The sequence below is a fragment of the Suricata suricatta genome, chromosome 1 (genome assembly GCF_006229205.1).
Source record: "Suricata suricatta isolate VVHF042 chromosome 1, meerkat_22Aug2017_6uvM2_HiC, whole genome shotgun sequence".
NCBI classification, from domain to species: Eukaryota; Metazoa; Chordata; class Mammalia; order Carnivora; family Herpestidae; genus Suricata; species Suricata suricatta.
The window spans coordinates 51,546,697-51,574,432 of record NC_043700.1 but is presented as its reverse complement, the minus strand read 5'-3'; the positions used below and the strand labels follow the sequence as shown (position 1 = coordinate 51,574,432).

The following is a 27,736-nucleotide window of genomic DNA, read 5'->3' as shown; positions in this document are numbered from 1 at the left end:
AAGATGGAGGGCATATAGATAAAATGACAGGAAAGACTGAGAAGTTGAAATAAAGACCTGAAAAATATGAGATTGAAAGAAGCCTTGTGGACATCTGGAGTTGAATCATTCTCTTGTATTCATACAAAGACATAGTGAATAAAACATTGCTAAAGAATACTTGACCAAGAACTAGAAAACCTGAATGAGAGGGCTGGGCTTCCTTCTGATTATTGTGTAAAGTAGGGTAAAATCAACTGGGATTTCTTGTTCTCGATCTTGTCTACAACATGAAGGAGCTTGGAGAAGAGGCATGGCCACTTCATCAAGCGCTGTTATTCCACAATGATTTATTATGTCTCACAGTACTTCTCTCATCCTGAAAAAATTCTTTTTTTATTGTTTATTTCCCTTGGTAGAATGCAGTCTTCATAAGGGCAGGAATTTTGTGTCTTTTTCACTTCCATATTTCCAGCACCTAAAATAGGGTCAAACAGACAGTAGGATCAAACTTGTTGGATGTTTGTTTAATTATGAAAATACTTGGTATGTCAGCTATACTGAGATGTATGCTGATCTATTTAGAATCCATTTCAAGCCAAACAGATTCTAAGAACATTTACTTATAAATTTTATATCATCTATATTCTGATTTAGCAGCATTTTGCTAAGATAATGTCATTCTCATAATGTTTCTCACCAACAGAAAAGGAATAATAAATTAGTCATGTGATTGTACTGTTCTTATTGTTTCAAACTATTTTTTTTAATTTGCTAATATTTAAAAAAATTTATCTGTTTAAATGCGTTGACTTGAAGTGGAAAATCAGGTTGAATGTTCTTGATAATATAATGTAATAATACAGTATTTCTTGGGATGATTAAGATAGTGTATAAGGAATTGCTTTTAAACACCTACTTGTATTCACATTTTTCTTGCTTCAGCAAAACATCAGTTTTGTGACTTTGATAATTAACCTTAATTAACCGATGTCTTATTCATTAGTTGTAGTAACAACATTAATCATTTTTTTGATATTTCCTCAGCTGTTTAATAGATGAAATGGAATAGATTTTTTAAACTTTCCAATAATCATGACCCACAAAACTAAATAAAACAGAAATATACAAAGAAAAAATAAAAACTTGGGCAGACAAATTTGTGGTCAAGAATTTAAAGAATTGTATCATTTGAATCCACTTCTGACACTAACTCATGATCTTAATGAGTTATTTAATCACTAGGAACTTGACTTTCATCATATGTAAAAATCGGGTTAATAGTAGTACCAACCAGTTGGACTGTTAAAAGCCAACAGAGATAACAGTTGCAAAACATTATCACAGTATCTGGCAGGCAATAAATCTTCACTAAATCTTTGCTATTATTACTATTTTAAACTTCAATTGGCTAAACATCTTTATCAACATACCTTCTGGTAAGTGTAAGTCTTTAATCAATATTTTACATGGGTTTACCAAGAATCTACTACTATGCTAGCAATATCACAGTCATAAATATTCATTATGTTGCTGATACAGCCTATCTTAGGATCATTTCTTAGAAACAGAGCCCAGGCAAAAACAGATGTACTAACACTTTATTGAGGAATGCTATCCAGAAACATAGGCATGAGGGGAAAAGGGAGGGAGATCAAATACAAGCAATGGGGGACACGTCTTCATGATGAGCAAATCGCTCATTTTCACAAGATATCTTCAGTGTGCATTTATGAAGGCACTCAGTCTCGAAACAGTCCTTTTATGATGGAGGAAGAAAGTAGAATTTATCTACCAGCCCTTTCCTTGTTCAAAATTCACCCCAAGGGCATTATTAACACTTATCAGTTGCACATGCGGGGGCTCCCAGTGGATACCTTAGTATCTTGCTTCTCAGATAGGGAAGCCACAGGGCTAGAGAAGATGTTCAGTGAGGATGGAGAGCTGATGTTTTAGGGGCATGCCCATAAACAACATGAGGAAATAGTGAGCAGCTACCACAGTAAGCCTGTTTGTCTATAGAAACAGGGACCTCTCCTGTCAGACAGCAAGGCAAGTATATGGAATAGGAGTGCATAAATTGACTCTTATATACATGCTAGCTAGAGGAGCTCAGAGTTAAGGGAAATAGGATTGAGAATTCCTAGTCAAATCAAATCATATCTCTTCTTCTTCTAAATTAGCTGAGTCTGGGGTATATCAAGTTTCTCTGAATATATAAAGCACTCACAAACACTATATGAACATCTCCATTAGACTCCAAGAACTCTGCTACTATAATTGATCTTCAGAGTTTTGTTTTTTTTTTTTCCAAATGTCATTTCATTCTCTGGCAAGTAAATTAGCCAAAAAAAGTCAAACACAAACCAAAATATTTGTCTGAAACAATAACAGTGCAGTTAGAAAACATGCTACACGTGAAGAAAAGAAACACACCAATTGTTTTCAAAAACTATACTAAAATTGCTCATATTAAATAATTTGTAAACAAAAGTACCTTTAAGACTTCTGTATAAGTTAATATTTGACATATATTTTACTGAGATACTACAATCTCAAGATAATTTTGGGGATACATCATATACCTGGAAAATATTTACTTTCTCTCAAAGAAAAGCTAAAGTAATGAAAAAGCTTTTGAGATATATTCTGCTTAACTTTGAATGGAAAAAAGAAATCGGGGTGAAAAATATGAATATATTTAAAATATATGATGCTTAGCACAGAGGGATTCTGCCTTAATCTGTTAGATCAGCTTCAACCAAAGATAGATAAGTTGCTGCTGCAGTGAGGTAAGTTTGGTCATAAAATGCACAAAAATAACATCAGTTTTAGAAATTAGAAAGATTTAAAGGGACAATGGTAGACTAGCTAATTTGGAGTAGTTCTCTGCTATGTGTCAGAAAAACATATAAAATGTTTAAGGCATGGGAGAGCCAACATGTTAGTGAAAAGTTACTAGTTCAGGATCTTAAGGTACAAAAGAGAACCAGAAAAGTGTGCCCAGGTTTGTAACCACTTTTCATTGTCCCTCCCCCAGTTTGGAAGAAGAGAGAGAGTGAGTAGTGCCTTTGACAGAACAGAAACAGTCTAGAGCCTACCACAGGGAGTTCCCAGTTCTATGCCTTACTTTGGTTTGGAACGCTGGAGGCCTGTCCAGTCAGATAATAAGGGTGAAGGACAGGATACGAATGAAGGGTAGTGTAGAGGACTAGCAGGAACTAGTCAGCTTAAAATCATCTCAATACATGAAGTCAGCTCAAGATGATCCCCATCCTGCCAATGCTCCCAGATGCCTGGTTGAGAGAAAAGTAAATCCTCTCTGGAAATTATGGCATTATCTTCTTTTCCAGAATATTTTTAAGGGAACTCTGTAAACACATTATCTGGGGGAGGGGGTTTGGGGAAAAGCAGGCACAGAAAAGCAATGCTATTGAAAAACAGCAAAAACAAACAATAGAAACAGATCCATAAGAACTTCAGATTTGGAGTTAACACCTACTCTGCTCAAGGACATAAATGATAAGATTATAAATTTTAGTAAAGAACTGAAATCTACTTCTTAAAATAGAAATTCCAGAACATTAAAGAAAACTAATTACCAAAATTAAAATCTCAATGAATAGACCTTACAATACATTAAAGATAATTGAAGAGAAAATTATCAAACTGAGATATAGGTCAGATATAGATCAGAATAAAGCATGGAGAGACTAAAGAATGAAAAAAACAGAAAGGAAAAAGAAAAATTATAAAAGGAAATAGTGTGAAAGCCTAAGATGAATATAATGAGAATTCCAGAAGAACAAAAGAGAATGGACCAGCAGTTATACTAAAGAAAAAATGGCTGAGTATGTAACCAAACTGATCAAAGAAATCAAGCCACATATTCAAGAAACCATACAAAGCACAAGGAAGAAGAACTAAAAAGGAAATCAACACCTGCTCACATTATGGTTAAACTGATGTTGAAAACAATGCTGAAAACCAACCGAAAGAGAAATCCTAACAGCAATTAACATAAAAAAGATCAGATTACCCTCAAACAGACAACAGACTAACATCTGACCCCTCAACACAAACAACATAAGCAAGAATAAAAACAAAAACAAAAAATGATCCAGAAAGCTATATTTAAAGCTATACTTTAAGTATTTAAATAAAATAATGGTTTATTAAAGTCAGAATTATATGCATAGTCAAACTATCCTCCAAAGATAAAGATGAGGGGCACCTGGATGGCTCAGTTGGTTAAGTGTCCAATTTTGGCTCAGGGCATGATCTTATGGTTCATGAGTTTGAGCCCCACGTTGGGCCCTATGCTGATAGCTTGAAGCCTGGAGCCTGGAGCCTTCTTTGGATTCTGTGTCTCCCTCTCTTTCTTCCTCGCCCCTGCTCATGCTCTGTTTCTCTCTCAAAAATAAGTAAAAATAAGTAAACCTTTTTTTTAACCAGCATAATAATATTACAATGTACTTAAAAAAACAAAGACAAAGATGAAATGAAATTAAGATATTTTTTAGGCCAGTGAAAACAGAAAATTCATTTCCAGCAGACTTGCATTTAAGATATTTTTCAGGCTGAATAAAATTTATCAATAAGGGAACTCAGAAACTCAAGAAATATTTTTTTTAAATATGGTAATTATGTGGGTGAATCTAAAAGATTAAAGTATCTGATAAAAAATCTTCTTCGATGGGGCATCTGGGTAGGTCCATCAGTTAAGCATCTAACTCTTGGTTTTGACTCATGATCTCACTGTCATGACATCAGGTTTCATGGGTTCAAGCCCTGCACTGGGCTCTGCGCTGGCAGCAGGGACCCTGCTTGGGATTTTCTGTCTCCCTCTCTCTTTACCCCTCTCCCTCTCTCACCCTATCTCTATCTCTCCCAAAACAAATAAAAAAAAATTTTTAAGTGAAAAACTATGATGAATGTCTTTGTGACCTTGCTATCCAAGGACTAAAACATAAAGGTACACATCAATTTTAAATGCGCCTCCAAGCTAGAATCCCATAATGAGTTCAACTCTCTCACTTTGAGCTCTGCTGTATAATACAGTAGTCACTAGCCACATGTGGCTATTCTAAATTGAGACTTGTTATGAATAGCATGAGCACATTGGATTTAAGAAACTTAATTTTTTAATATACAAAAATCTTATTAATACTTTTTATTGATTCAATATTACAGATATATTTGGTTAAATAAAATCTTATTAAAATTAATTTCATCTGCTTTTTAAAAATTTGTTCTGATACAGCCATTAAGCAACTACAAATTTCAAAATTACATATAAGATTCTTGTTCTATTTTTATTGGAGAGAGCTGCCTTAGAGCATCAATTCCATTACTTCAAAATGGAAAGTTCCATGTTTGATATTCACTCTCTGAAATCACTGAATTGCTAAAATCATATAGAGTTTATTAATTGTAGAGACAACAGTAATTCATGAACACTATGTCTTTTTCTCTTTAAAGTAGTTTCTTAAATTTATTTATCACTTTGAGAGTTATGGCAACCTATCCAACAAGAATCTTTAAAAACTAGATCTACTTTTAAGGATATAGTTGATGTAAACATGAAGATTCTCGCTCGCAGGAACAACTTTGCACTTTACACATTCTCACCATGGAATCACCTTCTTGGTCAGAGCTAGTCACTATCAACACAAGTGGAAGCTCAAGTCACTTTTGGAATGATACAATATTCAATTACTAAAAAAGGAAAGCAGTTATGTCTTAGAGATGGTTCATATTGGTTATATATTACAGTATCTTGATAAATACTTCAAGGTCTTGACATGTGAACAGCAGTGTGAATGGCACATGGGAAATGAAATGACAGATGAAGGAAGACCAGCCCATAAACTACATATGCGGACGTCCACACACAGATATACATGATGGTACCGCAGAGTACACAAAGACACTAGGCAGAAAGCATTATGCGCATGTATGCAGGTATATATAATATTCATATGAGCATTCTCTCCTCTTGAACTCAGAGGGACATTTCCTGTGCTCTTCCTCCAGAATGTTCAGTAACCAGGTATCAGAAGACAAAATTTGTTCTATAACATGATCTTTTATCAGTGGTGCTATAAAGCCTCCTAGAACTGATCCATGAATGCAGCAAAGTGGCAGCATACAAAATCAGTGTTCAGAAATTGATTGCATTTTTATACACCAATGAAATCAAGAAACTTATTCCATTCACAACTGCATAAAAAAAAACATAAAATACCTAGGAATACACCTAACCAAAGATGTAACAGATCTGTATGATAAAACAATAGAAAACTTATGAAAGAAATTGAAAAAGACACAAAGAAGTGGAAAAACATTCCATGCTCATGGATCAGAAGAATAAACATTGTTGAAATGTCAATACTACCCAAAGCAATCTACACATTCAGTGCAATCCCAATAAAAATTACACCAGCATTCTTCTCAAAGCTAGAACAAACTATCCTAAAATTTGTATGGAACCACAAAACACTCTGAATAGCCAAAGAAATATTGAAGAAGAAAACCAAAATGAGAGGCATCACAATCCCAGACTTTAGCCTCTACTACAAAGCTGTCATCATCAAGCCAGTATGGTACTGGCACAAAAATAGACACATAGACCAATGGAAGAGTATAGAAAACCCAGAATTGGACACACAAATGTATGGCAAATTAATCTTTGACAAAGCAGAAAAGAGTGTCCAATGGAAAAAAGACAGCCTGTTTAACAGATGGTGCTCAGAGAACTGGACAGCAACAGGCAAAAGAATGAAACTGGACCACTTTCTTACACCATACACAAAAATAAACTCAAAATGAAGGACCTGAATATGAGACAGGAAACCATCAAAACTCCAGAGAAGAAAGCAGGAAACAACTTCCTTGACTTCAAACGCAGCAATTTTTTACTCAATACATCCCCAAAGGCAAGGGAATCAAGAGCCAGAATGAACTATTGAGACCTCATCAAGATAAAAGGAAACATTCAACAAAACTAATAGGCAACCAACAGAATGAGAAAAGATAGTTGCAAATGACATATTGGATAAAGGGCTAATATTCAAAATCTACAAGGAACTCACCGAACTCCACACCCAAAAAACATATAATCCAGTGAAGAAATGGGCAGAAGACATGAACAGAGACTTCTCCAAAGAGGACACCCAGATGGCCAACAGACACATGAAACGTTGCTCAGCATCACTCATCATCAGGGAAATACAAATCAAAACCACACTGAGATACCACCTCATGCCAGTCAGAGTGACTAAAATGAACAAATCAAGAGACTATTGTACTGGTGAAGATGCAGAGAAACCGGCACCCTCCTATACTGTTTTTGGGAATGTAAACTGGTGCAGCTTCTCTGGAAAACAGTGTGGAGGTTCCTCAAAAAATTAACAGTAGAACTCCCCTATGACCCAGCAATTGCTCTGCTAGGGATTTACCCAAGAGATACAGGAGTGCTGATGCACAGGGGCACGTGTACCTCAATGTTCAGAGTGGCACTTTCAACAATAGCCAAATCATGTCCATCAATTGATGAATGGATCAAGAAGATGTGGTTTATCTATACAATGGAATACTACATGGCAATGAGAAAGAATGACATCTGACCATTTGTAGCAATGTGGGTGGAACTCCAGGGTGTTATGCTAAGTGAAATAAGTCAGGCAGAGAAGGACATACCATATGTTTTCATGCATATGTGAACCAGAAGAAACTTAACAGATGATGACCATGGGGTGGGGAAGGGGAAAAAATAGATAAGGAGAGGGAGGGAGGCAAACCATGAGATTAAAAAAAAATTTTTTATGTTTTTTATTTATTTTTGAGAGACAAAGAGAGACAGCCCTAGCAGGGAAGGGTCAGAGAGAAGGAGGTACAGAAACTGAAGCAGGCTTCAGGCTCTGAGCTACCTGTCAGCACAGAGCCCGATGCAGGGCTCGAACCCACAAACCGTGAGATCATGACCTGAGCCGAAGTCGAAAGCTTAACCAACTGAGCCACCCAGCCACCCCTATAAGAGACTCTTAAATACTGAGAACAAACTGAGGGTTGATGGGGTTGTGGAAGAGGGGAAAAGAGGTGATGGGCATGGAGGAGGGTACTTGTTGGAATGAGCGCTGGATGTTATATGGAAACCAACTTGACAATAAACACAAGAATAATAAATTAAAAAAGAAGGGGTGCTATAGAAAATTTACCAAGGATTTGTGAGAATAGAGTAGTTCTATGCTTGTTTCTACTCCTACCAGACATGAAGCCAAGAACATAATCCAGTTGGCACGTTGCCATCTACATCTGGTACAAGATGAATTTGAGAGGGGATAAATACTTGAGAAAATAATTTCAAATGTGCCCATGACTTAACCCCTTGAAGTATTCCAATGTCATTTCTTCAAATTATCAATCTTAATATTTATGCTTGTTTTTGTATACAAGGTCGTTCACAACCTCTCCCATGCCAGTCATCCCAACTTCATCTCCCATGCCCCTCTCTTGTGCTCTTCGCACTCTGGAAAGACCAACTTTCTGATACTGTCCTGAATGTGCCGTTTTCTTTCACACTTAACACTTCTTCCCACACCCTTTCACTTTTATCTGGAGTGTTCTTCCTCACTCCCCTGGTTGCTTAAATCTATTCATTCTTTACGACTAAGATTATATTTCACACTTCAGTGAAATCTCACCTCATAAAAAAATGATTTTTGAAATCCATTTTGAAACATTTTTAGACTAGTCTGTGAAAAATATGGGAAAATAACATAACTTAATCTACAATAATTTCAATTATTCAATTTTCACATGTAATGATTGTAGAAACTTAGACTATATGCTCCCATCCATGTATGTGAATAGATACATACTTTTGCAATTATCATCTGAAGATGATATGAGAAATTCTGTTTATATAAATATATGCATAAACAATATTTAAGTTAATCAAGAAGCAAATGTTGCCACTATATTCGTAATATTTTGGAAACAAAATCATTTTAGTAGTAACTAGAGATATATTTACCAGTATTTTGTTGTCAGACTACTTCCACACTGAAATGACTAAAATACGTGAGCTTATAAAGAAAAAATAAACTACACGATATGCAAAGGGATACCAAATTAAAATTTCAACTTCAGTCAAGACAACAAAAACATGTTTCTCTTCAAATTTAATTTCCATGAGAAACTATTCTAAATTAAAACCTTCCAGGGCAGTGTCCTTCCATTTTCTGCATTTTTACTACCTAGAGATCAAACAGTTTGACACAGCAAAAATTCTGGTAAGTTAGGAAGAAATGCTGATTGGTTTGTTGGCTGGTGGCCGGGGGAATGTTATGACCGAGTAATTATGTGTTCTGGACAGATGCATTAACCAGGCTTGGGGCTGGAGCCACTGGATATTATTTTAGTCATAAGGCTAGAGGAACTGAATCATTTTCAAAGCATTGGCTGGCTGACATTCCCGTACTGATGCCTGTTCCAATGACTCTCTGGCAGTAACTTCCAACGCTGCACTTATGACATGGTAAACAAAAACTACATTAAAGGTTTGCTTTTTAATCATGAAGGAGTTCAACATTTCCACTAAGCTCTCTTGCTATTCATCAAGTCACATTGAAGGCTATTGCAGATTTTCATAGTCCTGTCTTCTGATGGAAGAATTGTGACAATGTAGCAGGCAGAAAGGCTTGATTTTTGTGCAGCACTAAAAAGGCACATGATCAAAATTCAAAATGATAATACATTTTTACAATTGCCCTTAACTGTTATATAGACTGAAAGTTGACAATGCCTTCTACCTTTTACCAATGACCTATTTCAATTCATAAAATGCCATTCTTCATGAAGTATGCATGTTTAATGATCAGAAAAACATACATAATAAAATAATACAGTCAACACGATGGTTTTTGGCTTCTAGGAAAAGACAGTAAGTCCCATAATAATCAGTTGGTTAGCTTCAGGTAACTTTTCCGTTTGTGCCATTTAGACTTAAGTTTTACTTTGACATTGGGTACTAATCATAAATTTAATAATAATTTAATGGGAACCATGCTTAGTTATTGCAAATATTTTTATGCTGGTTATTAAAATACTTAACTAATAATTTTAATATGGTTTAAAGTAAAAGCGTTTTTACTCTGAATGCTTTTAAATTATGAGAGTATAGTGACCTTTCTCTCAAATATAGCATGACTACAGTGAAATGCAAATAATGAAGTTAGGTTTTAGGACATTGGAAGATTTGAATAGTTTTTTCATAATAGCAAATAATTGACTTCGATAGCCAGCAAGATAGGTAACAGAAAGATATGAAATTTCTAAGAAAAACAGTTTAAAAGAGGATTATAAATTAGTCATAAAATACATTAATACGATCATTAAAATTATTACAACCATTTTATTATTTTTATTAACAAAGCTTACTATTTAAAAAATGTTAATGAGCCCTAAATGCTTTTCCCTTGTAGTAAAGGGTTATCAAAAGTCTGAAGAGGTCAGTTAATTGGAAGGCACTTAATGAACTTGTTAGGAAGAATTTAGAAAAAGTCCCCCCTAAACCATCAAGCAGCTCCTAAAACAATATAAACTGACACTTTATGCAATGTCAAAGAAGAATTTACTGTGAGAAAAAAATCTTAAAATACATCTGAAAGCTAAAGCCTAATAAATGAGACCACAATGATAAACATGATGGAAAACGTTTTTCCCAGAAAAATGAAGAACACAGAAACAAGAGAAAATAGGGGGGGAAAGGAGGTAAAGACATCAGTTCAATCATGTGCACTCAAAATCATATCATGTTTTAAGAAATGGTTGTTTATGATTCCAAAATGCCGGATATTTGAAAATTTACCGCGTTAAGAATTGATAAGTCTAAATACATCAAAATATTAAATATATAATAAAATATTGTAATACTATAATATAATGAAATACTTTAGCTCATTCAAATTTAACACATAAACTATAATTAGCAGAAAGATTTTACAGGGAAAGAATGTGCTGTATTTCAACATTGAGGACGCACTAAAAACTGCTCATTTTAAATTTCTCTTTTTTCCTTCATCCTTGGGACTCACATATTTTCACAAAATAATTTTTTTCACTTTAATTATTTTAATAAACATTGACCTCTAAATTTTTAACTAATTCCACTAAAAGGGATCACTAGTGGAAATAATTTATTGCCATTTAAACAAATGGATAAATGAGTGGAATATGGATTAGTGATATTTTATCATATGTAGTATATTTGAGTCCTTTCTGAAAATGAGAAATTAAAATAGTTGATAGTGTAGTTTAGGTTGTAAAATTAAAATATTTAATGCAATATCTGCCAATAACATATTTACAAAATATCATGAATAAATGTTTTCTAAATAAATGGATTTATTTTTGTTTACAATTCTAGTATTCAGTATTTGTTTCCTACTTAATCTATCCTCATGCATTGTTTCATTCAGTATACATACTAGGTATATATATTATAATAATTATATCTATATCAGTTATAATAATTCCTGTTTAAGTGTAAAAAATTCTAAAGACTCATTTTTTTTAAATGTTTTCATGAGATGTTTTTTAATTTCTAAAACCTATTCAATCAGATGTTCACCTTTCTAAAGTACCAAAAAAAAGGGTAGGAGGGGAAAGACTTTGAAAAAAAAAAAGTCTCTGAATGAGCAAAGGATAAAATAAGGTGAAAATATTAAAAGGTATTTTGTTACCATAACGTATAGTAAAAGTGACTTTAGTTTGGAGTGACCTACATTAAATACAGAAACTTATATGATATTTTCTCTGAGGAAATACATTTTCCTAAGGAAAATACATTTTCAAGCCAGCTTAAAAAAAGAAAAAAGAGTACAAACAAAAGAATCCATGTTAATGTGAAATGATCCTCCCCTAATGATTTTCTTAAAAGAAAAAAAAAGAAACTTTCTATAAAGCCTAAACAAGACAGAAAAGACGCACAGACACACATCTGTCATATGTTTGCTGCTTTATAGTTACTGCTTGAAGAAAGGATGTGAGTTATGAAGTGAGTCCTTTTGTAAACATTCTAATAAAGTCTGGGTAAGATATACAAGACATCAGAATCCTTCAAGCTGCTGTTTCTAAATAATACGAAGAATTGTATGAGAGTCTCCAAGGTCCTTGTATAAATTGCTACACCCACTGAAAACACTAGGCTGTTGTACCGCTTCTTAAGTCCTTTTATGAAAACCTGTGTTGCTCTTCTGTTTTACAGAGAGGTGAGAACACGGCAGTGAAGAACCTATATTTGTGCCTTTTGGAGGAAGGAACCAGAACATGTATTTTATGAGCCCTGATTTTGTTTTCCCCCCTAAAACCTCAAGTCATTATCTCTATTGAGGGTACCAAGGATGACATTAGGAAGAGTACATTTTAGGCATTTATTCTTTAAAAATACGTCAGTGAAGGAGACACAGAAAAGCCAATTAACGTCTGATCGCTTTATCAACCGTAGTCTTTAAAAACAAAAATGAAAAGACTATAGATTGAAAGTATAGGACAAACAGTAGAATATTTCCTCATATTCTTCTTTGTCTTTTCTACTAAATATTTCTGAATCCAATAACTTAAATCCTTTGTGATTAATTTCCAGACTGTTTAAATAGCTTAAATTCCTTCCTGTCTTCAGACTATAGCATTGCTAGTTCACTCCTATTCCTAGTAACCCTCCTGACTTTTAATAGCTTATTTTCATTATTCCACTCTAAACTGAAACCAACTTCCAAAAAGGCAAATGTTAAAAATCAGATAAATTAATTCCAATAGTTAAAGAAAAAATATTTTTCTTGGTTTCTAAAAGATATTTAAAGAGAAGGAAAATGCTATCGTGAGAAAATCTGAAGCTGAAGTAAAAAAAAAAAAGATCTAACTCAAACTCACAAGTTGCTGTCAGATTATTGATTGTTAACAAGCTTTAATTGTTTAATGGCTAGTTACAGTGTTAACAGTTGGAAACAACAAAGAAATACAAACAAAATGACAGAAAAAAAAGAAGTTAAAAACCAAAAACGAACAGTACAGATTAGGCATATCGGTTCCTATAGAACGTGGAACCCTAATAAACGTCTTAAAAGTCTCTCATTAATGTTTACTAATATCTCATAACGATTTATGTTCCTGAAATGTAATGTTAAATTTAGTCTGTGAATCTAACATCAAGAATCTATTTTATTTTCTACAATAGGAATCACCTATGGAAAAGGGTGGCCACTGCAAAATTAGACGGTAAAAAAAAAAAAAAAAAGAAAAATAGAGCCAACGGTTTGCAATGATATAAAGTATAAAGATATTTTAACTCTTACTTGCCTTTAAGCTAACAACACACAGCAACTCTGGGACCCTCACCCTCTTTAACCGCTGCTATATAATATTTATGCACACATGACAACAAAATATGTTCAATAAAAATATATTTGAACTAGCAAAGCAAAATTGCTTTAAGCTTTTGATCTGCCTCATAGCTCACATCTCTGAAAGTCTTTTCCTTTCAACAGTTACATTCAAAAAGTCAAAGATATACAGCTGACGATTCAAGCTGAACGACACCACGATAAACTATGGTTTCTCCTGAAGATAAAATACATCATAAATCGGTGCAACACTTACCTCATTTTAAATATTACTGTCTTCTTTTATCAGGTAACACTAGATGACCTCCCCTTACCTCCCTTCTTCCCATATTTTACATGGGACTTTAATTCTATACAATGATCACAACCAGAATTTTTTTTTAATTAAAATAGGATATATGGGCTTTAAAGGCTTAGGTTATCTGATAGATTTAATTTAAAAAAAAATAATGAGGACAGATTGACTTCTGATGCCCTGTAAAATGTGGCAATAACGGAATTATATCTATTTTTAAATTGCAGTAACTTTTTGTGTTTAGCTGCAGTTTATCACATGATATAAAATGATAGGCAACATGGTTTAATAAAATGGAAATGCATTCACAACCAAATGGCAAAGAGAGATTTTCCAGGGAGTATATGACAACATAATATGTAGCTTTTTCTCATTAAAATTTCTATGCATGAACTACAGCGGCCCCATCAACACTGTATTTCCAGGAAAACGCTTGATTTATACCGTCCAGTCTCTAGCCAGAAGTTATCCTTTTTCTGGATACTCAAATCTGGATTACACTCCCCAAACTATTAAATGTGTTAAATGTGCTAGTATAAATCCTGATTATCATCTACACAGCTTTGCATTCCTATCCTTCATCTTCCGTGGCCTGTTGAGAGGTGGGCTTTCTTCTTTGGCTGAAGTAAAGAGGAAAAAGGGGTCCCCTGGTCAGGAGAGCAGATGTGGGGGAGGCGTCCGCGGGCAGGAGACAGCGTGTCCTTTACCTTCAGGGCTGCCCCACAAGCAGACGCCAGTGCGGCCCTTCCGGATACATAGGTCTTGTCTGGCACTGGGGAACGGCAGACACAAAGGCTCTACCCCATTTCACAGTTGCTTTTATCTGAAACTGGGGCTGGGAATAGAAACCTGCGGACTCAGTCCCCTGACTCAGGCTCCCAAATTACTCCATCTCCTGAGCTGTTCTTAGCCTTCCAAGGCCCCTCAGGCAAAAGCCACCTACGGCCCTCTGAAGGGTATCCGTTCCCTGAGAGGTCTGCTGCCCCGTTCTCTGATAATTCTATCACACAGGTCCAGGGGGATCCCCAAGCTAGCTGGAAATCTCTGTGTTGACTCAGTCCATCCTTTATTTTAAAATTGTTTTTAATATTTATTTATTTTTGGGAGAGTGCAAGTAGGGGAGGGGCAGAGAGAAAGGGAGAGGATCTGAAGTGGGCTCTGCATTGACAGGCTGAGAAAAACAAGCCAGATGTGGGGCTCGAACTCAGCAACCGAAATATCATGACCTGAGCTGAAGTCAGAGGTTCAACGGACTGAGTTATCCAGGCACCCCAACTCAATCCATGCTTTTTAAAAATTATTCTTTTTTACTGTATCAGGACTGCTTACTATGTGAGAGGTTTATCAACATGAGTCAATTATATAACTTATTTTCACATAATATGAAAAAGAAATGAAGTGCCTTTTATACAATCCTTTTGCTTTCAAATGTTTCCACCTTAGGGCATGTTTTGTTAGGGTTTTTAATTAGTGGTAAGAGAGGTGTCTTGAGGTATATCAAACTGCTTCACCACTCCAGCTCTATGGGAGCACGCCGTCCATTCGCCGTACCACTGCCTTGAGTTGACATGGGTTTGTGCAGTCTACAACCTTGGAAATAGAATGAAGCCAGTTCATCCCAGCATACTCTCCCAATGGCCATTCCAGACTCCTATTCCTGAGGCCCCATCTATACTTGAAGGGTGAAGGGCCCAGAATTGAATGTTGCTGGCTTTCTTTCTCCCAACCTCTAGGCAGCATTAAGTCTATACTGTAGTTTTCTTTTCTTCTTTCCCACTGGAAAAAAAAAATCCTTATTTTTTGCAGATAAACTCCTCTACCTCTTCTCTACCTGTGCTTAATCCCACCTCCCAAGAACTTTGCATCATCAATGGCCTGCTCTTGTCTTGGCCGTGGACTTTTTCCAATATGCCGTCAAAACCTTATGGATCCAGTTGGGGGGAAAAAAAGCATTTCATAGGTCCCTGCCACCTTCTTCTGGCTATTTTATCTGTTTCTATCCTTTTCATTGCTGTAAACTTCCCAAGCACTCAGTCTTCTCCTTCTGTGACACATAATCCACTCATTTTAATTACCTGTTTCATGTCTATATTCACAGGAGGTCTATAAACTCCATAAAGTTGGAGATTAGGTCGTCTTGTTTCAGGCTGTGTCCTCGATGCCTAATACGTTTTCTGGCACATAGTAAACATTCAAAGAATACTGATTATACTGGATTATATAATTTTGTTTTCTTACCACTTTTACCATTACTCCTACCTTTCCATTCTCATGAATATGTACACTCATCAAAAATATATGGTTTATACTTTCTCAATAACTACTTACAAATCGATAAATAAAACCTCTTTTTGTTCTTTTTTTTTTTTTTTTTTTTGATCCTTAAGAATCAGATGCTCACGAGGACAGTTTCTTTGGGGGGATTCCAGCACACTGGCCCTCCTGTCCTCATGCTCCATTCACTGTGACTTTGTCTTCGTCTCTTTGCTCTGACCTTTACAAACTAGCCCCAACACCTACACCCCAACTTCCTCTTTGGAGTGTATATATAACAATATAACAACTTCAGTGTTATATTGACTCCATTATCTCCCATCTCAATTCACACTAAATATTAACCGGAGACTGATTTCTCCTGTCTAAAAATTTCCAAAGCTTCTTGCTGTTTGTATTATTAATGGCTTATCCTGGCATTCAAGGCCCTTCATAATCTGCACCTTAATCTCTTGCCATACCTCCCAAATTATTTATCGTCTGCCTGATCTACTTACTGAGACCACAAGAGTATTATAGTCTCCTCCCTAGGACTTTTGCATAATGTCAGTTGTCCTGCCTGGAATGTCACCCCCTCATTTCAGCCCATTTAAATATCCATCTTTTAATATTAAATCCGGATTGCTGTCTCTTCATTAAGACCTAACCCCAAGTATCTGGTATCCATCTGAATCATCAGTTCAGAAACTGGCCATGAACTTATTTACTTTATTTTGTTAGTTTTGATATGGTTTCATAATACATTCTTGGTGTTCAAAATGCAAGGGGTGCAAAAGTGTATATTAAAAAATGTATCTCTCTCAATCCCATCCTTCAACCAGTTAAGTTCCTCTTGGAAGCAACTAATGTTATCAGCTTTCTTGTGTATCCTTCAAGAGATATTTTATTAGAGGCAAATATTATTTACTGACTTTTAATATGTTCAGCATTTTGTACCATGCAAATATGTATCTATTTGTCTCCTTTATAGTTATTTAACATTTTAAGTACTTACATATTATCTTCCCATTTATGGAGACTGGATGTCTTCACTTCCTTATAGAAATGTCTGTCACACAAATATTCCTTGATTGATTGTGCCATTCTTTCTTTCAAGTTTGAGATAGACTATTCGATGGTAAGACTGAATCTCCACCACCTTCCTCCTCAATTAAGAAGGATAAAAAAGTAAGCGGTAGATTTTTTCAAACACTTCCTCCCCATACACAGCCATTAAAGGAAAATTAAAGCATGACTAATCACATATGCAGATGTGCATTGTCTTACTGCAACAGTTTAATGTGTTCCAGATACGAGCACATATTACCATATTTCCTTTGGTTCTGATACATCTGCTGATACAAAGATTAACAGAATCACGGATTTGTAATGGACTCTTCTGTTTCATTTTAAAAACCTCCCATTTCTGCAGCATTCCAAATTCACTGAATGTATGTTTGCGAAATTTGTGTTTCATCACGGTGTCCATCTCCACTTAACATTGCTCATATTAGAAATGACATGAGAGCCCACCCACCTTGTCACTGCTTCCTAAATGCCCCACAGCTTCCTTTCATGTTCAACGTATATACCAAACTGTGAGACAATAAAGCCCCCAAATATTTTTTATATAATGCTATAAAGTAATGCTCAAGGGTCAAGCATGGGAATCAAAGTAAGTTTCATCCATAACTCAGCACTATGCCTAGCAATACTAACTTAAAGCATTAGCCAGGATATAATAGAGTACATGTTTGTAATCAAATGCTTTATAGGGTCAATAGATAGCGGAAGTAGATAAGCTAGAATCCTTCAGAATCCATTAGAGAGTCTTAACTATACAATTGGCTGGATCAAACTGATTAGATAGGTGCCAGATATCCCTCTTAGTTCACAATATACAAGACAGAACTTTAATGTACATTGCACACGTACCCCTTCAGTTGGAATATTTGTAACTAATCTTGCACTTAAATTAATGCCCACAGTTTCAATATTAATTATAAAGGTCTGATTTTTCTTAGGAAATGGTATCTTGAACTAATAACTAAACTTCTAGCGACTTCTGGGTGGTTCAGTCAGTTAAGCGTCCAACTCTTGATTTCTGCTCAAGTCATGATTTCCAGTTTGGTGGGTTCAAGCCTCGGGTCAACTTCCCGCAACCTGCGTGGGATTCTCTCTCTCTTTCTGCTCCTTCCCTACTCACACTCTCTGTCCCTCAAAATAAATAAATAAACTTTATAAAAAAAATAAGTAAAGCTCTAGTTTTAAAAAGTTAATCTATATTATTTTATCTATATCAGCACTAATGCTTTTTAAAAATTTGATTTTTTTAGGGGCACCTGGGTGGCTCAGGTGGTTAAGCAGCCGACCTCAGCTCAGGTCATGATCTCACGGCTCATGAGTTCGAGCCCCACATGGGGCTCTGTGCTGACAGCTCAGAGCCTGGAGCCTGCTTCAGATTCTGTGTCTCCTCCTCTCTCTGCCCTTCTCCTGCTCACGCTCTCCTGCTCTCCTATCCCTCAAAAATAAATAAACATTAAAAAAATTTTTTTTTAATTTTTGATTTTTTTTCTTCTCAGAACTCTATGGAAAATACTAGTATTTCAGACTTAAGAAGTTTAGTGACTCACTAAATTACCATAATTGTAATATAGTCCTAGTTTTGGTTATTTTTCTTAATGGTATATTTCCTTCCCAACTAAAACACATAAGAAATTATTATAAGCTTACTTTTATTCTTATGGACCTTTCACCGAGAACAGTCTCATAAGTACAAAGTTAAAAGTATAAAGTAGTAAGTTACAAAATATTCAAGAGTGAGTGAGATTGAATAGGATTCAATAATTCTGATTCATCATGAAGACCGATTTTATTTTTTATCCTCAATTTTGATAGATTTTGTTTTTAGATTTATTTCTGACCATGGGTATATATTATCATCAGTGGGTTGAACATTTACCAGCTAAGGACTTAAGTAAAATTTAACAGGTAAGCCTACTGCTCAAGTGAGATGTTAAGATACTGGGAAGGCAGGTTGGAAGCACTTAGCTCTGATAGGCATGATATATAGCTGGGGAAGTAGGTGTACCCAAATAATTGTGCTGTCTTTGAAAGAGTGGTCTCTTTCTACGTAGCCTAGCCAATGAGACCGAGGTAGTACTTGTCAAATTTACAGGAAGTAATTAAAGAAGCAGAGATTCTCTTCTTTTACTGGCTGTTTCTGGATTACATAGAGATTATGAAGAGAGACAAGAAAAATGACAGAGCAGAGCCTGGACAGCCCATCAAACTCTCTACTAAGAAAATTGTTTTTCTCCATGAATAAACTTTCTAATTGACAAACACTTATTGTTTTCATTTTATACTCTATTGATTGTGCTTTTCCATGCAAAAATATTTGATTGCTACGTTGTAGCAAAAACACAAGGATGTTTATTCCCCAAAGGACTTGTTCCCTGTGTTACAAAACACCAGCATTTTGTAATCCTCTCCATCCCCAATTCCTTTGGTTGGCTGCCATCTGGCATTGTGCCTTTGATTTTATGAATAAGGTCCCCAATTGTTTCTGCAGCTGTTATCAGTGCGGTCTGACCTGTTGCGAATGGGGATAACAGAGAAAAATATCTCCACAACTTTCACAGAATTTTATTCCCGTGGCTCTCTTCCCAGACCTTGATTTTCTAGTGTTCATTCCTCAACACAGATGGTGACATTACCAGACCCTTGGTTTAAGGAAGATATAAAAGTGAACCCTTTTCCAGCAATCATTGTTTATAAATACAGTTATGAAGCTATGTATGAATATGGGATTTATTAATTCTATACATATTACATACATATATGTGATTATTTTCATTCATGGTCACTGAGAATGCTTCTTATACAATTTCTCCCTACTTCCAACTGGTTGTTTCTTATGTCTCCAGTGATGTCAACATCTTCCATATTGGCCTCATGCAAAATAATGATTTTCAAACTGTGCTCCCAAGAAGTGGAAGAGACAAACGTGCTGGGCAGCTACTCGCCTCATTTTCAGGTGCTAAGTCCATCCCCAACCTATCACCCAAGGCACTTCTTTTTAAATTTGTTTCACATATTAGACTTCCAAGTCAAATTCCTTTTGAAGAAGGAGTTTCACTATTAATATGGAGGACAGCCGTTCACTCACTAATAGAGGTTGCCTGGGCCAGTGGAACCAATAGATAGGTAAGATATTGTTGTAGTTAAAGGTCCTTTATTAGCAACCTCCCCCAGAAGTCTCTTCTTGCAACAAAGCCACCTAGAATTTCCACTTCCGTTCCCACCTTTTTCTAAGGCATTGAAAACATCAGTTGTAGAGGAACTATACTAGATTGGACAGGAGAACACATTAGGCCATCCATTAACACTCTGTATGAATACATTTATCTATCAACTCTTGGGACCTAATGATGCCTGGAGAAAACCTGATTAAGTCCTGGTGGGGGAGGGGGATAGAGCAATGTTTTCCTACGTTACCACTTCAGGGAGCTGTAAGTTACCCTGGGACTGGCAAGTGGAGAGGATAAGAAGAAAAGGAACGGAATCCTGAACAACCGAGGGCAGAAGTAGGAAACCCAGTTCTCTGAAAAGTTGAGGTTTGCAAGTCAAGATAGTAGGAGGCTGATGTCTAGTGAAGAGTGGGGGACAGTCTCCATGTGAGCCTTCCCAGCTCCTACCTCCGGATCAACAGAAATTTTCTTCTCTGACATGAGAACTATATTCTTCTGATCAGGTCAACCATAAATATTTTTGTTTTAACTGTATTTTAGTCGAAAGGCCTTCTGTTGTCACCTTACCAAAATTAATGCCTAACATACATTCTGAGTTCTGTTTCTTTCATAAAACACATCCATTCTTCCCCAGATTCAGGTAAGGAAGTTCTTGAATCTATGCACCAATTTTTTTTATACATACTGACATATTGTGCCCCTATTTTTGCACCCCTCTTCTAGGGTACAAAGGTAAAATGTGACGCCATAAATCCTTTAATGATATTCTCCCAGCAGCAAGGTAGAAACAGATATTTATTTAATTCGCACAACTTGTAAAATGAAGAGAGAAGAAAAAAGCCTACTCAGTCTAGTTTTTAATATTACATTCAAGAGATAAGGAAAATTGAGTTATATCTATGACTTGCTACATGCAAATCAGTATTCCACATCTCCAGGCCTGCACTGGGGGAAGTTTCCCTTAAAGCACACCTCGGTACACCCAGTAATTTTGTGCTTTGGAATTGACCCTTGGCTAACTCTAAAGCCAAGTTTGCAGGCAGCCCAACCTTACAAAGGAAGAAGGCAACAAGACTGGATAGTAAGAATACTGGGTAAAGTTTCAGTAAATGTCAACTTCGGGTGAGCGTGGGAGTGACAGGGAGGTGGTAGAGAATATGAATGGAATGAAACCAGAGCTCTCCAGAAGATTTTCTTACCAACTGTCTCCACATTTGTATATGAAATTTGCAGATGCACACAGGCAATATTGCAACCTAATCCCTTGGCACACTCAGTGGCATTTTCCCTTTTCTGCAGGCTGTGATGCCTGAACACCCTCGTGGACTCATGGGGAGGCATCTGGGATGTCATCCGAGGCTGAAGAGTAGCCCAGCCGACCCCAAGAGTCTTCAGCCACCACCTGCCTAGCAAACGACACCCCCCCCCGGGGGGGCCCCTGGGCTGGAGGTCCAGGCCTGTGCGAATGGTCTCGCTCACACCACCTCTACCGGTCCAGGGTCCAGGCTCTAGCAACAGCTGTGCCAGCCTGCAGGTAAGAGCTTTCTTTTGCAGACTGCTGTCGGTCACTTTGAGAATAAGCCACAGCGAAATGCAAACACCTTTCTAAAGGTCTCAGCTACCTGGAATGCAGACATCAACGCCTTGCTGATTTACCCATTCCTTTGATGATCAAATAAATGACGACCAGCTCCCTGCTGTTTGATGTTGGGCTCCATCCTGGCTTTAAGGGCTGTCGAACGCTGGCAGGGGTGGGGTGGGGTGGGGTGGGGTGTTGTCCTTGATGACTCACTCATTCCTCGCTTCCTAGTCCCCTGGAGGCTGCGAAGCTGCAGTGGTTGGTGGTGGCAGCAGGCTTTTCCTGTGCGTTCTGTTTCTTGTTCTCAAGATCTATTTATGTAAATTACTTCTTCCTTTCATTAGCTAAGCAGGCTTTATTTTCTTTTCTCTATACCAACCATGCACACGTTCAGTGCTGGAGAGCCAGTCAACGTTTTGTGTTCTTATTTATTTTTATTCCTGATGAGGCAGGTTCAAATCAAACAGCAATGTCAGAGAAAATAATCAAACAGGTCGAGGTGAGCTTTTTGCCTTTTTTTTTTTTTTTGATTTGAGTTTTTCTTTGCGGATCTTTTTAAATTCTCCCCTTCATCAGGCTGCAATTAAATCAGTATCCTTGTGCAGCACCAGTGCAGGCTGACAAAGAGGCCAGGCCAAACCGCCAGGGTCCTGAAAGCTTCTTTATCCTGGTGTAAAAAGGACAACTTTCCTTCCCACGGAAGGGGAGGCTTTCCGTTGAGAAAGAGAGAGGGACTGAAACACCGTCCAGCAGCATCAGCCACTGTCTGCAGAAGCCTGGCCAGTCCTGGCTGACCCTGAGAAGCTGCAAATTCTTCCCTAGGCAACACCTATGTCCCCTGAGGGGTGGGGAAGGGTGAGATCCCAGGTAGAAGGAGGGTCCAAACAGGGATGCCAATGAAGACAGGAAATCCCCTCTCTCACTGAGGAACATGGCCTGCTTTTTGGTTTGAAGTTGGCCTGGTGTCACTGAAGATTCACGGGGCCAAGATTCCCTAGGGGGCAGTAAAAATATTGAATTGTTGACTCCATGGTTTGAATAATGACCAACGTTTTTTGGGAGTGGCACGGAGTACCCTTCTCCCCAATACCACACACGTGAAAATGGGCCCCGTGAGGGGAAAGAGGGGGAGGGTCTTACCTGCTGTTGAGTGCACCAGACGCATTGTAGAGGGGCTGGAGAAAGACAGGCGGTATGATTTAAGCTCACAAAGTAAAGAAACCTCTTAGGTGACAAGAGAGGTTTCAACCAGGTGGCGGGGACTGTGCTTTATGCTTTTATTTAAAACCGCGTTTTCTCTCAGCCTACAGCCCAAAGTGAGTTCTAATATACAAGCAATCCTTCCTGCTGGAGGGGAAGCCCTAAGAAAGATTTTTGTTCTTTTTTAATCTGTAATTTTTTAATTACCCAATGCCTGGGCCCATAGGCATTCAGTTGTTGACTGAATGATAGAACGTGGGAAGTTCTCCCTGCCTGTAAACACCCTTGTACAGGATAGGCACCACCAAGGAACAAAGGGATTCGCAAATCATGACTAGCGAAAGAAAGAAGACCTGGCCACCCAGGAAAATAAATTCTGACTCAACAACGTCTTCACCTACTCTTTATAATAAAGAGGAGCGACCTCACACCTGGGGTGCACAGGGAAGTGCGTGCTTCTAAGGATCCTTCCTTGCGTTCTTAGAAAAGATCCTGGAAGACGCGTAAACATTAGCTTTGTAAAATTAAATTTATAAATTCAAAACTGCAGGGCTTTCAAACTACCGTCTAAATACGAGAAATCTATTCATTCAAAATGCAGCTGAGACATGGCCTTTGGAAATGGCTCTCGTGAGAGAGTTGTTGATGTTGGACCTTCCTCTGGAGACGCTCCCTCGGCTTCCGCCCTCTGGGTGCTTGGGGAACGGAAAGGGAGTGCCCATGGTGAACATGGACGTCGTCTGGGGCGCTCCAGACCAGACCAGACACTGCCGCTCCCAGCGCAACGCCGTAGGAGACGCCCGCGGTCGGTGCCGGCGGCCCCCTGCACGGCCCCCTGCACTGCCCCCTGCACGGCCCCCGGCACAGTCCTCACACCCCTGCCCTGGCTACTGACGGGGCCAAGCGCAGCTGCCTCCTTGTGGATAGAAGACTCGCAGCCAGACGTTGGTTTCCTCTGTTCTCGGAATGCTGTTTGGCAGATGCTACCCGTTTTCAGGTCTCTGGGGAGTCTGAACATACATTTTCTCTATTTCGGACCAGATTCCAACGTGCCAACTGGACTGTGAGCTTCCTACACTGCCCGTCCGCCTCCCTGTTCGGCCGTCGGGGAGCAGCGGGGAGCGCTCGGGCGGACGCGCGCCCTCCTCGCCGCCGCGGGCGGACCTCGCTCAGCGCCAGCACGGTTCACACCGCCCCCGGGGTTGCGCGCCGCCAAATCGAGGGCTGCCTGGGTCGGTCCCCGGCAGAGCCGGGTCCCTGCGGCTGCGCTGAGGTCGCAGCGCGTCCAGCCTCCCCGACTGCGGTGTCGCTCTCTTTAGAGCCCGCAAAGGCATCCCATCTTTGGGGTCCGTCCCTTGCCCAGGTGGGAGACAAGTGGGTGAAGCAGGGCCCGAGTTGAGCGTGGGGGGGGGGGTCGGGGGGAGGATCTGGAAACTGGGTGAACGCGTCTGCTGACCTTAGGTTATTCCGCTTGGATATTAATCGGGAGAGAGGTTGGGGTGATTTCGGGCCGCAACTCCCTGGTTCGGCTTGATCCTGGAGCCAGTTACGGGCGTTAAAGCGGTACGCGGGTGGGGCAAGTCATTAGCCCAGAAATGGATTAGTTGTTTATTATCTATAAACATTCCAACCACAGCAACCAATCATAAAACCGCGGAAGGGCCTGTGTAAAGTCAAGGGCGGCGAAGCCTCCGTGCGGGCAGGGAGAGGGTAGCAGTGGTTCCCGGGTGATAAAGCATCGGTACCGAAGGACAGAGAAAGAAGAGGGTGAGAGTCAACAATAAAGCCATTTGTCGGGAAATAATTTCCTAGATTGGGAATCGCGAGTTCTCCAAGTGTAAGGGGGCGTAGGGGGAAGTCGGGGTGCGTTGGCCAAGGACGGTGAGAGAAAGGAAGGAATAAGGAGTAGGGGCGCAACAGCCCGTCGTTAGTGAGCTGGATCCCAGCAGTAAGACTATTGAGTAAGTGGGGACAGCAATGTAGTCTTAGGTTCTTGGTGAAACACTGAGTCACGAACCATGAAAGCAGCGTAATAGTATTTTATGGGGGAAACCAAGTTTAAAACTGGCCGCTCTCTCGCAGGAACTCACTTTTGAGTACGGGTGACATGCTTTTTTTAAATTCTCATTTGGGATGAAACATTTTCTAATAGGAGTCCGTGTTAATCAAATACTGTTTTAAAATATGAAGTCTGATTGTTGTGGTGGTTGTATTTCCTCAGGTATTTCTTAAAACGAGCCTTAAACTCTCATTGCTTATTTGATGTTTTGATGTATTAGGAACGATGATCCAATATTTATACTGACTGCCAAATAACGAATTCAAGCATACTGCTATCAATTTCATTCAGAACCTATGGCTTAGACATCAAATTGTTCATAAACATACTGGTTTGAAGACTTCTTAGGAGGAAGTTTTAGAAGAAAGTGACATATACACACACACATCAAAGGTTTCCCCTTAGATTTAAAAACATTTTTATTGAACCATAACAATGCAAAAAAAAGGACATAAATCATAAGTAAAAAGCTTGAAAATAATTTTTAAAAATACTTCTCATGTAACTATCTAAATAAAAAAAAAATAGTGGGCCGGATTACCAGCATCTCAGAAGTCCCTCTCATTAAAAAAAACATTCATGTATTAGATTTTTTTATTTGGGGATATGTTGTTTTTAAATTGTTGCTCATCAAATGCTCAGATTTCTTTTCAGTTTCAGTATTGTGGATTTTTTTTTTTCCTGGGGATTATCTTCTGGAAAATAAAAATAAAATGCTTGGAGCTTTCCTGTGTTGAACAGGGAACAAAAACAGGCCCCAAATCCATTTTCCCCCCTCTGGCTACAGGCACCCCTTCCCCCTGCTTTTCTTATTCCATGCTGAGAGACATAACAAACAAACGATTACATGTTGAAAAACACATCTGAAAACAGAAAGGTCACGTTACTACCGAGTCCTGGGGAACATTAATCTGGTGTTTGGAAAACAGTTGACAGTTGAAGGCTGAGGTTTCCCTCTTTTCTACTTTTGGACTGGGAGAGAGACAGACACAGAGGCAGAAAATTTGAATGAGAAGAACAAGGGAGAGACCACTACTTTGTGGCCTCTTCAGAAAGAAACACTTTGGGGGCTACCGACATTCTAACCCAGGCTTTAAAAAAATAAACAACGGCAAACAAGGAAACTGGACGAAGAATCTGAAATGGCTTGGATTCCCTTTTACTCAAAGCGTGGAGGGGTGTGTGTGTGTGTGCTTTTTCCTAAAATAATTAATGTGAATAGTGAGACATAATCACGACAACGTCAAGCCCTGAACGCCTGAGGGTAGTACAGTTTGCTGGACGAAAACCAGTCCCATTTCTAATAGCTACAAGAAGGTGAAAGTTGATTGCCTGCCCACTAGCTCCTGCAGCATTTCTCCAAGCCCGGGCCCACCGTCTTTGACCCTCATCTCTCCAAGTCCTCTGGCTTTGCCGGAATGCCTTCCCTCAAAAGATGGGTGCTAGTATTCCTTTGCCCAGAGACCCAAGAGGCCAGGAGGTGAACTGGGTTTCTAGCACCTAGCTTATCTCTCTGAGATTGCTGAGAATCCTCTTGTCTGAATTTGTGAGGTAGCACAAGAAAAGATCTGAAGTTCATTCCTGGGAGGATAACTGGAGATATCACATTGAAAATTATCCTGATAATTTGCAATGACAGCAAATAGTGACTCGTTCTTTGCAGGCAGCCTTAGATCCTGTCATCTGTAAAGGAATACATTTTGAGAGGCGGGAGGGTGGAGGGGGGTCAGGCAGGGAAAGCAGGAATCAAGAGATCAGGCAGCAGTTTTACTACTGCTTTATGTGACCTTGAGAATGTCACTTTAATGTTGATGGGCTCAGGGTTTCCCATGCACGAAATGAGATCTGATGATGTGCTCTTGCATTCTCTGATTTTTGGACGATAATCAGCCACCTGGAGCAGACGGGATCTGCTGCTAGAGCCTTCTCTCCCGGCGCCTTTTGCTTATCTGTACAATGCACGTATTTAGAGTCAAGGTGACATGGCTGAAAAGATTCTTTGGGGCAAATATTACGGAAATTTCGCGCGGAGCCCGGAGCCGTTAAGCTGCCTCCGACTGGCGTGTCCAGGGCGTGCGGGGTCGTTTTGCACCCGCCATCCCGGCTGACAGTAATTTATGCGCTGGTGACATCAGTCGGCCTACACCTGGACGGTTAGACTGTATTTGGGAGCTGCGCAACAGCTGACTACTCTGCCCAGGAGAAGGATACCTGTACACCTTTCCCCATCCTCCGCACCCGATGCTCTGCAGCTGCACTGCGAGATTGCAGCTTTTCCTGCTTGCTTGGATTCCATTTCAAAGCCATCGGTTAATTGAAAAGTATATGCATTCTTTGACCTCTCTGGCCCGCCGGCCTCTAGGGACTCCAAGCCGAGGCTGGCGGGGTCCCGGTGGCCGCGCGCCAGCGGAGCTGGGGGTGCAGCGGGCGAGAAGCCATCGCGCGTGCAAGTCGGAGTCCCGCACACGGTCGATGGGAACAAAACGCCCTAGAGTTCAATGTGAATTGCCTTGCTGGTGGGGGGTGAGGGACGGGCCTTTTGCCTTGGGAAAGAATTATCCCTGACCATTTATTTTAAGACGTGAACTTCTCCAGAACCCACCAGCGACTGCGGCCGTAGCCCCAGCGCCAGGCAAGCGGCCAAACTACGTCTCGATGAAGGAGCGAGACTGGTTCCATCCGGCTACAAATAGACTCCCCCCCCCCCCCCCC

The 27,736-nt window shown here is 38.9% G+C and overlaps 1 long non-coding RNA gene across 3 annotated transcripts; it reads right to left on the bottom strand.

Moving 5' to 3' along the window:
- Nucleotides 1–348: 348 nt before the first annotated feature.
- On the bottom strand, nt 349–24,544 carry LOC115299191. 3 transcript variants are annotated; one of them, XR_003912050.1, is made up of 3 exons: nt 24,422–24,544; nt 16,949–17,096; nt 349–457 (listed from the first exon to the last, which is right to left on the bottom strand). It is a non-coding gene; the product is annotated as an uncharacterized LOC115299191 (long non-coding RNA). The 3 variants fall into 3 exon arrangements; XR_003912063.1 differs by having other exon boundaries at nt 16,949–17,092; XR_003912084.1 differs by lacking the exon at nt 24,422–24,544 and adding an exon at nt 22,906–22,942 and having other exon boundaries at nt 16,949–17,099.
- Nucleotides 24,545–27,736: the final 3,192 nt, after the last annotated feature.